The sequence below is a fragment of the Penaeus monodon genome, chromosome 41 (assembly GCF_015228065.2).
Source record: "Penaeus monodon isolate SGIC_2016 chromosome 41, NSTDA_Pmon_1, whole genome shotgun sequence".
Lineage (NCBI taxonomy): Eukaryota > Metazoa > Arthropoda > Malacostraca > Decapoda > Penaeidae > Penaeus > Penaeus monodon.
The window spans coordinates 28,280,298-28,291,937 of record NC_051426.1 but is presented as its reverse complement, the minus strand read 5'-3'; positions in this window follow the sequence as shown (position 1 = coordinate 28,291,937).

The following is an 11,640-nucleotide window of genomic DNA, read 5'->3' as shown; positions in this document are numbered from 1 at the left end:
GGAGAACCAGTGCACTAGGCTTGACATACAATGACCATTTTTGTACTTGTAGGTGCGAATTCATTTTATTTTGGGGCGGTCTATATTTTTAGTATTTGAACTCGTGGAGAGGTATTCTCTCCCCCCTTTCCCTTCCCTTCCCTTCTCATCCATTCCTTACTCTCTCTCCTCTCCTCTCCTCTCCTCTCCTCTCCTCTCCTCTCCTCTCCTCTCCTCTCCTCTCCTCTCCTCTCCTCTCCTCTCCTCTCCTCTCCTCTCCTCTCCTCCCCTCCCCTCCCCTCCCCTCCCCTCCCGCATTTAATTAGTTAACCCTCTTCTTTACCCCCCTTTCACTACTACACCTTTTATAGTGTTATATGTCCGTTGATGTCTAGGACATTTGTTTTTCGTTGTAACCATTAACCCTCCCTCCCTCTCTCTCTCTCCCTTTACCCCCTCATGCATACTCACACTCACGCACGCGCGCGCACGCGCACACACACACACACACACACACACACACACACACACACACACACACACACACACACACACACACACACACACACACACACACACACATTCACACGAGAATATGAAATAAAACTAATAATTCTCCTTGTATTAATAAAATAGATTCAAAACACTGGGGAGAGCAATGCAGCGTACTGCTTATCTTGTCGATTTTTTTTCTTCTCCCTCCCTCCCTCCCTCCTCCTCCTTCTCCTCATCCTCCTCCTCCTCCTCCTCCTCCTCCTCCTCCTCCTCCTCCTCCTCCTCCTCCTCCTCCTCCTCCTCCTCCTCCTCCTCCTCCTCCTCCTCGTCTTCCTCGTCTTCCTCTTCCTCTGCTTCCTGCTGTTCCTCCTTTTTTATTCTCGCCGTCCTGATGTTTACAAACAGAATAGCGGACTGGGAGTCAACAGCGGCTATCTCTCGGTTATTGATTATGTAGGGCAGTAAACGGCCGATTCAAAAGGGTAGTGCTTGCGATCCCTCTCGTGTCGTCATATGTATGCCGTTTTTGGCGCTTTGGAAAGTGACGATGGTGGAGATAAAAAGCCAAAGACTTTTATGGATTATTTTTGATGATCAGAGGGAGTTTTGTATTGTTAATGAGAGACGGGTGATGCAGGAGAGGGGGAGGGGGATGGGTTACCTGATCGGATTAGTCATTTATCTTGTCAGATTTACTAGTATTGGAAGGCAGCGCGTATCAGTCGATTAACCACGCACTTTTGTAATAATGCCGTGAATAGATTTTTAAAAAAGAGGTTTCAATTATGAATTTGCCACTCCAGGCAACACCAGTGGAACCCCTTATAGGAAGTCACTCCTTGTATTTAATCTAGCTAATAAAAAAGAAAAGTAAAAAAGAATACGTATTGTTTCAAAAGCAGTTGTACTAGGGGATTTAGGATTTATCGCCAGTGACCCGAAATATAGGAACGTGTTGTATTAATTGATATCAGTTAAAAGGTAAAGTGCATTATAGGGACTGTAACCGGATTGTGTTGCCGCAGGATTGGTGCATTTTTATTCAGTACTATTTGCGTATGGTGGGCTTTTGTGTAACTTGTGCGGTGACCATATTGCTACGCACTTTTGTTACTTATGAAAACAAATAAATGGTTAGACTAACTATGAACTAATAAGCGTTTGGTTTGATTAGAAATTGGTTTGATTATGCCGTGTGAAACCGGGAGGAATTTGATAAACATGTTGGCCTAGATTTTGGAAGAAATAATATTTGACAAAGATACATTCCTATAAAAAATAACAATTTTAGGTTAGGGCGCATTCGAAACTACAGTGTTAAATACAATTAACATCAGTGCTATTATTTAAAGCATATATTGTATGTAAAATACATATTACCCAGAATTCCACGATGTCATTGCCCAAGAAAAGGCGAGGAAAAGGTTGCTTGAATTACCGCATTAATCCGAGACGCGGGAGCCGGAATTTGCGCGGGCGTGTCGAGTTCCATGACGTCATTGTCCTGAGCTTCTCGGACTAGGAAGAGAGAGCGGGGTCAAAGTGTGTAACCTGTGGGGGGGGGGGGGGTTGTAATTGTTATGACTGAAATTATTGTAAATTATTGTTATTATTACTTTGGTGTTATTTTTTCTTTATCATTGTTATTGTTATGTGGCATATCGTTCTCATATCTTGTTATCTGAGGTTAGTGTGGTGTGTGATTAATATTTCTTTGTCATTGATTTGTTATGAAAAAACTACTGATGGATTACTTATAACTGTTGTTATTGATATGGTATTGGTAGTAAACCATGATGTTAAGGCGGGTAAACATTGTATTGTGGGAGCTCTATTGTAACAGATGCATATTAAATGTGTGGATTATATTGCATATACATTGTACACATGAAAACGTCTACACATCTTCTGTGACTCATTTCTAAACCTACATGACTTGTACCGACTTGCCTTTTGTATCCTATTATGAGTTTCACTAATACAAAAAAACATTTATACCTGCATTATGCTCAGTACAGACAGACAAGGATACTTGCAAATGTTATCATTTGAGGACAAAAAGAGTAAATATGAGAATGAATATCTTCACAATACAATGCATTTGACCGGTTTCGATTTCTGACGTAGATGTAATCGACACCCGTCAAATACATCTCTTGTACTGTCAAGATACTCTCATTCATAGCTTCCCTACATTTGTTGTAATAAATACGGTTGATTTGATGGAAACTCGAGTTAAACCATCGATAATTACCAGACGAGAATTTCTCATTTTCACAAGTGAACAGAAACGCAGATTTATGAAAATATATAGTTATGGAACTGATATAATCAGAAGGTATTCGAGGGAGTTTTCTAAGGGGAACATTGTTCATAGTTAAGCTTGTGAATATATTTTTAAAAAATGGGATTTATATATTTATTAAACATATATAGCAAAAAGTTGGCAAAGTGACAATCGTTCAACCGAAAAAAAAGTTGCGTCTACCGAACGTAATATGCTATGTAGTTAAACCCCTTAGTTAATTGTTTTTCGCCCCGTTTGATTGCGGAAGGGCAGTGCAAATTGGCCTATTTGGTGATTCGTTACGCCCGTTTTCTTTTCCTCGAACAAAGCAGGCAGCTGGTTGCGTGTTCGTGGTTAGTTAGTACAGCTTTTGGATGTTTCATTTATTTTTACCCTATTTCTTCATTATGGTTATGTAAAACGAGACCTAGTTTTTTTCTCTTTTTTTCTTTTCTTGTGTAAGAAAAAAGAAAAAGGAAATAAGAAGTCGAATCACAACTAATTAGACCTGAAAACCTTCCTATACAATAAAAATGATTTTGGAGAATGAACAGTGAAATTAGAGAATAAGAGCTAATTACTGGATTGATTGGATGGAATGACATGCAAATTAAGTAAATTTGGAGAGCGTAATGCAAAGGTCAAAGGCCGTCGAGAGAAGCATTTCGGTAGCTCTTTTAGCCAGAGCGTTATCTTAAATAAATCGATCTGTGCAATACAAAACGGTTTTGGAGTAGATGCAGGATAACCGTATGGCGTCAGAAAGGTTAACATACTGAAGCGCAGTTTAGTGATGTGTGTGTGTTTGTTTTTGTCCTGACGGTTGTCCGCTATACGCACCGCTATTTCGATACAGCGCTCATACTAATTTCAGTATAATGGTATTGAACAGGCTAATTATATGTCGGCTATCTTTTTTTATTTACTTAATTTTATAGCGATGTTTTGATACTTATTATACTTTTGTTAAATATACTGTTTGGAGCTAACGAGCTGGGAAACCACGATAATGTGAACTAAGTTAGGGACACACCTTTTGAACCAATTACCGTATCTAAAACTCCTTTTATTAATTTATTAATTTTATTTATTAATTTATTTTAAACCAGAGTACATGAAATACACACTACATTACATCTATTTGAAGTTTATATACAGAGATTCAGACACCACCGACATAACGAACAAGAATGATAATATTGATGATAACGAATTAATAAACCAACAAGTTTTTCTAATAGTGATGTTTTCGAGCCATGTAGACGTACCGAATAAGTTGACGATGGACGAAATAAAGTGAAAGTAATCCGTATTCAACCCTTCGTGAGATGTTATGCGTGAATGAGATGTATTGTAGAGAGGAGAGGAAAAAAATCGAGAGCGATCTTGTGTGTGGATTGAGAACACGTGTGCCGTGGCCTTGACTTGGCGTATGGTGAAATTGAAAGCCAAAGCGGTGGCGCGGGAGTATTGGTCTTTAAAAGAAAGTTTTTTTCTCTGTTTCCTTTATCTGTCTTTTTTCTGTGTCTTTCCTTCTTCCTTTCATTCTTCCAATATTATTTACCTTCCATAATTCTTTCCCCTTCGTTTCTTTCCTTCCCTTCTCAACGTTTTCTCCCTCTCCCTCCCTTCCTTCCTTCCTTCCTTTCTCTTTTTTTCCTCCCTCCTCTATCCCTTCCTTTCTCTTTTTTCCTCCCTCCTCCTCTATCCCTTCCTTTCTCTTTTTTCCTCCCTCCTACTCCATCCCTCGCCAACACGCCCCGTTTATTTTTGTGTAGAAAGGAGGGTGATTTTGAATACGTGTCGAGGGAGGAATGCGGAACACGTAGATGTAATAGTTAAGGAATATTGATATAGCGAGTCATTGCCAGAGTTGAAAGGGGCGAAGGGCGGAAACGTGGACTCAAAATGCGTCTGCGAATAAGGGTGGAAGCGCATCAGAATCAGAGGGAAATGGTCGTTAGTGAGAGAGAGAAGAAAGGGAAAATAATAAAGTGGAGAAAAAAAAACATGAATGCACTTGGCGTGGCGGGATCAATATTCAACAAGCTTGCTTCGCTGGGTGGGGGAAAGGGGTGAGGATGGAGGAACTAATCTGTCATGGCGTAGGTGTGTTACTCTTGCATTTCATCATCTTTGCTTCTTGCCCATTTCCTACTCGTCTTTTTCACTTCTCTTCCTCCTTTCCCTTTCTCCTCCTCTTCCTCACTTACCCTTTCTCTCCCCCGTGTCCTTCCCATCATCATCCTCATCCCCCCCCCCTCCCCATCCCCCTTCCTTCCTCACATGTCCTTTTCCTCTTTCTGCTTCCTCTCGTTTCCTTATTTATCCTCCTTCCTTGCTTCTCTGGCATTCCATTTTTTTCTTCTGTAGTCATAAACCCTCTTTTCATCTTGGCTTTCACATCGCTCTCTCCTTCATCTCTTTCTCTCTCCCTCCCTCCCTCCCACCCCCCATTCTTCCCTCCCTCCCTCCCTCCCTTTTGTCCTAGCTCTCCGCTCGCTCACTTACGCTTCCCCTCTCCCCTCTCCTCCTCCTCCTCCTCCTCCTCCTCCTCCTCCTCCTCCTCCTCCTCCTCCTCCTCCTCCCCCCCACTCTTAACACGAGAGTCTTATTTTGGGATATATGAGCTTCCTGCAGAGGAGCGAGATGTGTGCTTATGGGCGCTTTGTGTGTTTATGACGGTGTAACGTTATAGTTGTTATGATTTGCTTTAAGGGGCGCGGGCCTTTGGAATGCTTTTGTGAAGTTCGTTACCCCCACCCCCCCTCTCTCTCTCTCTTTCTTTTCTCTTTCTCGCGGTCATTTTTTTCCGCTCTCGTTCTCTCTTCTCGCTTCTCTTTTTTTCTCCTCTCTCTCTCTCTCTCTCTCTCTCTCTCTCTCTCTCTCTCTCTCCCTCCCTCTCCCTCTCCCTCTCCCTCTCCCTCTCCCTCTCCCTCTCCCTCTCCCTCTCCCTCTCCCTCTCCCTCTCCCTCTCCCTTCCCCTTCCCCTTCCTTCCTACCCTTCCTCCCATTCTCTTTCGATTCCTTCCTTCCTTATCTATTGCTGACGTAGTACATGACTTGGAATAAAACCAATCTTTTGTCTCTCAGTTGGTCTCGTAGTCACCTGTGTTGCAATACCCACGCGTCTCTTCTGCTTTTCTTCCTTCTCTCCCTTCCCTTTAATCCTCGCACCTCTCACTCTATATCCCTTCTATACTCGTGTACAGACCCATAGAAGATCGTTCCCGGATGAGTGGCTTCTCTCCTCTCTCCGTCGTCTCTTTTATCTCAGTTATCTCCCTGTTCTTCATTCTTCTCAGTCTCGTCCCCCTCTCTCCCTACCCCCACCCATTCTCACTCACTCCTCTCATTCTGTCTCTCTCTCTTCTCCCTCCCCCCTTCCTTCACTCACACACCCTGCCTCTCCCACTCCCCACTCACCCTGCCTCTCCCACTCCCCACTCACCCTGCCTCTCCCACTCCCCACTCACCCAGCCTCTCCCACTCACCCAGCCTCCCCCCCCCCACTCACCCACATTCCCTCACTTTCCCCTCCCATTCTCCCTTTTCCGTCTACCCCTTCCGCGTTGCACTCTCCCTGTCCCTCCCCCTTTTCCCTTCCACTCACTCTCTCCTCTCCCCCCTTCCCCCTTCTACTCGCCCGCCCCCCCCTTCCCCCCACTGCTCACTCCCTCTCTCCTTCCCCCTTCTACTCACTCTCCTCTCCCTACTTCCCTATTCCACTCACTCTCCTATCCCTCCTTCTCCCTTCCACTCATTCTCTCTTTCACCCTTCTCCCTTCCTCCTACCCCCTTTGCCCTTCCCTCTTCTCCCTTCCCCTTTCCCCCTCTGTTCACTGTCTCTCCCTCCCCCCTTCCCTCACTCCCTCTCCTCCTTTCCCCCTTCTACTCACACTCTCTCCTTTCCCCTTCCCCCTCACCGTCTCTCTCCCTCTCCCTCCCCCCCCCCCTCTCCCTCTCCCTCTCCCTCTCCCTCTCTCTCTCTCTCTCTCTCTCTCTCTCTCTCTCTCTCTCTCTCTCTCTCTCTCTCTCTCTCTCTCTCCCTCTCCCTCTCCTCTCCCTCTCCCTCTCCCTCTCCCTCCCCCCCCTTTCCTCCCCCCTCTACCTCCCTTACTGCATATCGGGACCGACGTTGCGGATACGTGGAGCGTCAGACACACAGGCGCCGCGGAACACGCCCTCTGACCCAGGATGAAGGGAAAGGGGGTCGGGTGTGGTGGTCTTCAGGGGGGGGGGGGTTCTAGGTCTGCAGATGCACTCGATTAGCTGCGTTTGCGGTTGTCATATTTTATCGTGTTCTTTTGCCTCCGTTTCTATCCTTTTTACCGACTTTGATTTACTGTGTGATGATGCATTTTGGAAGTCTAAGGGATGGGGTATAGCGTAGGGTGAGGGGGACGAGTCGCACGTGCCAGAACCATGCCGACCGTACCGTACCATTACTGTACTGTTTTGTACTGTACTGTTACGTACCGTACGCCCGGACGAATATGACGAATCTGCAAACCTCAGCACGAGATGATGGGCATGAAAGGAGAGACATTGTTCTGGGTATAGGGTATGGGTGGTGGGTAGAAGGTAGAACCGGTCGTGCCAAGGGAGACGTTAGGAATTCGGAAAGAAATTGAGGATTGGTAGTGGGTGTGAGGTTCGGTAAACGGGAGGGAGCAGATTAGTTGCTAGAGGAGTCGATAATGATAAAGGAATCTGATTGCTAGAGGTAGACTGAGTGCAACTGAACGAAACTATAGTGAAATGGGATCAAAAATAGATAAGCATTAGTGATTTAAAATGAATAAAAAATAGCTTGAATAATGGGATCTAATGTTGATTTTAGAAGTGTTATAAATGTTATTTGAAGTTCTCTTTCTTCCTTTCCTTTCTTTTCACTGGACTACATAGTAGTATAGAAAACGCGGAGGGTTTTGTACAATCACGTCTGTAGAAACCTTTAGGAAGACTTGCGATTCCGAGAATTGCTGACTGAGCGAAGGGGAGTCGGTAGAAAGGACTGAATGGGACAGAGGACACGCCATAGAAAGACACGGTGAAGAATGGGACTTTCTGACCTTTGGAATAAAGGGGAAAAAAAGTCCAAAGGTACCTTGTGGTGGCTCGTTCATTGTAAAAGGTGCCTTGCAGTTAGAGAATGGGGCCTTGTTTGTTCTTTCCTCGTCACAAGTAGGATATGATTCTTACGCAAGTGAGTTCATAACGTGGAGTTATGTGAAGGAGAAAAGAATGTAGATTAAATGTTTTCGTGGATAATGATTGTGTGTGGGGGAGAGAAAGGGATGGAGAGGGGGGAGGGGGCAAATTATATTCGAGGTTGATTATTAACCAGAAATCAATTCAACACGATTGCAATGGAGAAATTGTATTTTCTGAATTTTGGGACAAAAATTAATTCTTTAACTAGGAGGGTCTTACATAACATCCAAACATTAGTTAATTTATGGTCTTGTATTCGCGACCTTTTTGCCATTGTAACTATAAATATTGTCATAAAATGCCATGCTATAGGGGGAAAAAAACTTTGGATCTCAGTTATTCGAATCTCGAAAATACGCCTAATTTTTTTTCTCGTAAGTAATGGTAATCCCATGAACTTCGCATGAATTAAATAAAAGGGATCTATATAGCATGAAGTTAGTGTATGACCTTTGATGTCTAGCACATTTACTTGGTTTTAAAATTTATAACATGAAGTTTGAAGACGTGATTGCGTTGATATGAAAGATTGCATCATACCGAAAACTATAAATACCTCGGCATTTAGTCCTGTGTTTCCTGACCGAGCCGAGTGGTAACCATGGCAACGGAGTAAACAAATTACGTAAATTACTTGATTCTGGGTGGAAGATGAAACGGCATCTTTTGTCGTATGTTCAGTTTTATTTGTCCTTTTTTTTAAGTATCGTGTGATTCTTTCTGAGAATTGTTTTGATAGCAATTTCATTAGCGTTTGCCTTGCATCCGAGTCATTTGAAGGGGAACATACTTGATCAGTGATGACTAACCTCGCTTTGTGAGCATTGACCAAGCAGAGAGGAATAGAGTATCGAGATGAAACCTTTTATCGTTGGTGTAACGAATGCGACAGCAATGTGCGGGCTTCGAAGACTTGCTGACGATGGTAATTGGCTTTTCATGAAGCATTCCCTCAATCCCTTGCGTGTTGTTGTCGTTGAGGGGGGGGGGGGCATAGGAGAAGGAGACAGAGGCCCAATGTTAGGGATCACCCCTGCCTTGGATGGCGGCCCTCGCCTCGGCTAATTTTGCATGGTCTTTTCTTCTCCTTGGGGTTTTCCTTTTCTTCATGCCCTTGTTCTGTCCACTTGTCCTAATCGTTAACTCATTTTTGCCACAATGCTTTATCATAATGCTCCTTAACCTCTTAACACTTTCCCCTTTAACTACCTTTACCTTATACTACACCCCATCAGCTCCCCCTCTCAACCTTTTTCATTACCATACTATCTAGTGCTGTTTCAGTTTTAAATTTGCGCTAGTCATCAACTCATTCCTAACTCCTTTTCGCTACTGCATTTTACAATAGCGTCATATGACGTTTGGTGTCATATAACACTTCCTTACATTGGGACTTTGCCCCCAAGCCTTACGCTATCGCTAATGACCTAGGATGTTGACACGACAGGAAAATTACAATAAATAAATAAATCCTGAAGTTTCCCCCAATCCCTTGCTTGTGTGTGTGTGTGGGGGGGGGGGGGGTGCTTAGAAAACGGACACTGAGACCCGATGTAGGGATCATCCCTGCCTTGGTCCTTAGCTCTCGTCTCGACTAATTTTGCAGGGTTTTTTTCCTCTCCCTCTTTCCTTTTCCTTCTCTTCTTCATCCCCTTCGTGCACTCGTTTTAGCCTTTTCCCCACAATACTTTATCATAAAGGTGTATGACCTTTGGTGTATAGCACTTTTTTTTTTTTTTTTTTTTTTTTTTTTTTTATTATAATACCATTAACCTCTGGGAGTTCACAAACATCGCCTTTCTTACCAATCGCTATATTTTGCATACGCCGCTAATGGCCTTAAGATGACGCGGCAGAAATTTTTCAATAAATGATAAATAAATGACGAAATATTAAAGAGGACTTGGAAGAAACCAGACATGTGGAAGATGTATGTTGGACAATACACTGCTTGTTGAAGATATAGAGAGGAATACGTTTCATTAATTTTCTTTCAAAGCCGCGAAATTGCAACTGCAAAAGAATGAGTTAATAGAACGACTAATCATGCTATTCGTGATTAACTAATCGAGATAATGCTATAAAAAAGCTTAAAGAGATTTTATTGTCTCGAATGTTGGCATCAGATTTTAAGATTAACTTCGTTGACTTTTGTGATGCAAGTTTTTTTTCTTCTCTTTCTTTTTCTTTTTCTTTTTTTCCCAAGGTCCAAATGCTCGCCTTGCCAGCACATAGGTCAGGTATGCAGCAAGGTGGATGTTCGCTGTGCAGATGTACAGGTTTTGGGATTTTCTCTCTCTTCCTTTGCCTCTCCTCCTCCTCACCCTCTCCCTCTCCTCCTCCTTCCTCCTCCTCCTCCTCCTCCTCCTCCTCCTCCTCCTCCTCCTCCTCCTCACCCTCACCCTCACCCTCACCCTCACCCTTCTCCCTTCTCCCTTCTCCCTCTCCCTCTCTCTCAACTCTTGGGTGAATTGTTTTTAGTCTGGAGCATTCAACTAGTCGAAATAGTTTAGATCGACGAGTTTCAGCCACTAATAAAGGATTTAGGCGAGGCATTGAAAGTACAAGAGAGGAATCCTTGCAGTATTAGACGCATCCAAGTGACTGAATTGATACATAATTTAACGTTGACTTTGTGTTCTATGTCTTCTTTGTAGTTCTATTATACTGTCAAGAGGGAATGCAGGATGAAGCGAAAAGTGAAATGAGTTCTGAAGTTTTCAGATGAATGGAATGTGATTTTTTAAGCTTTTCCGTTATTCATTTATTTTGTTGATGTCTTATTTTTTGTGTTTGATTTATCCTTTGCCTCATAGGACATCCACATTTTAGTAGAAACTGAATTGCTTACATAAACGTACATATAATGTGGAAATAAATGACAGGCATATGGTTATCAAAGGGCGTTCAAATATGAGACCCAACGGACGATTAAATTTATAATATTTTAATAAATCTGCGATACTAATGTTTTATGTTATTAAGTAATGATATTTATTATGCCAAGAATGTGTGGTTATTTTGTGCACCTTCCTTGAGTAGAATTTCGTGATTGGTGCTAAATGTTCAAATATATGTATATATATATATATATATATATATATATATATATATATATATATATATATATATATATAATATATAAATTTGAGGTCAGGTTTAGTAACTGTGACTGTTATGACGAAAAACCCGAAAAGTTCCAAATTGTAGTTCACTTCGATTTCACGATAACATTAACTGCAATTTTCTCAAGGGTCCTTACAACAGCAGTTTAATCTACGAACGCCAATTGCATTCGCTTAGAAATAAGCATTCCTTCATTATTTTTAAAAATAAAGTTAGGAGAACCTGTGAAGTCTTTAAACAACCTCTCGTCATACATAAAACCCCGTCGAACAGTGCCTGACGGGCTTTGCAAAGTCCAGTTCACACGATCGAACAGTGCCCGACGGACTTTGCAGCGAAGCCCCATCCACACGATCGAACAGTTGCTGGTGTCAGACAGGACCGTCTGTCCATACTGGGGCCGAAGGTCGAAAAGTGCCTTGTCCCATTATTTTTGGCTCGACCACGGGGGGCCGGCCACCATTAGTTTACCATTATTCGGGGCCCAAGATGCTTGCCTTGTTATTTTTTATTATTTTTTCCTAACGTCTGCACTT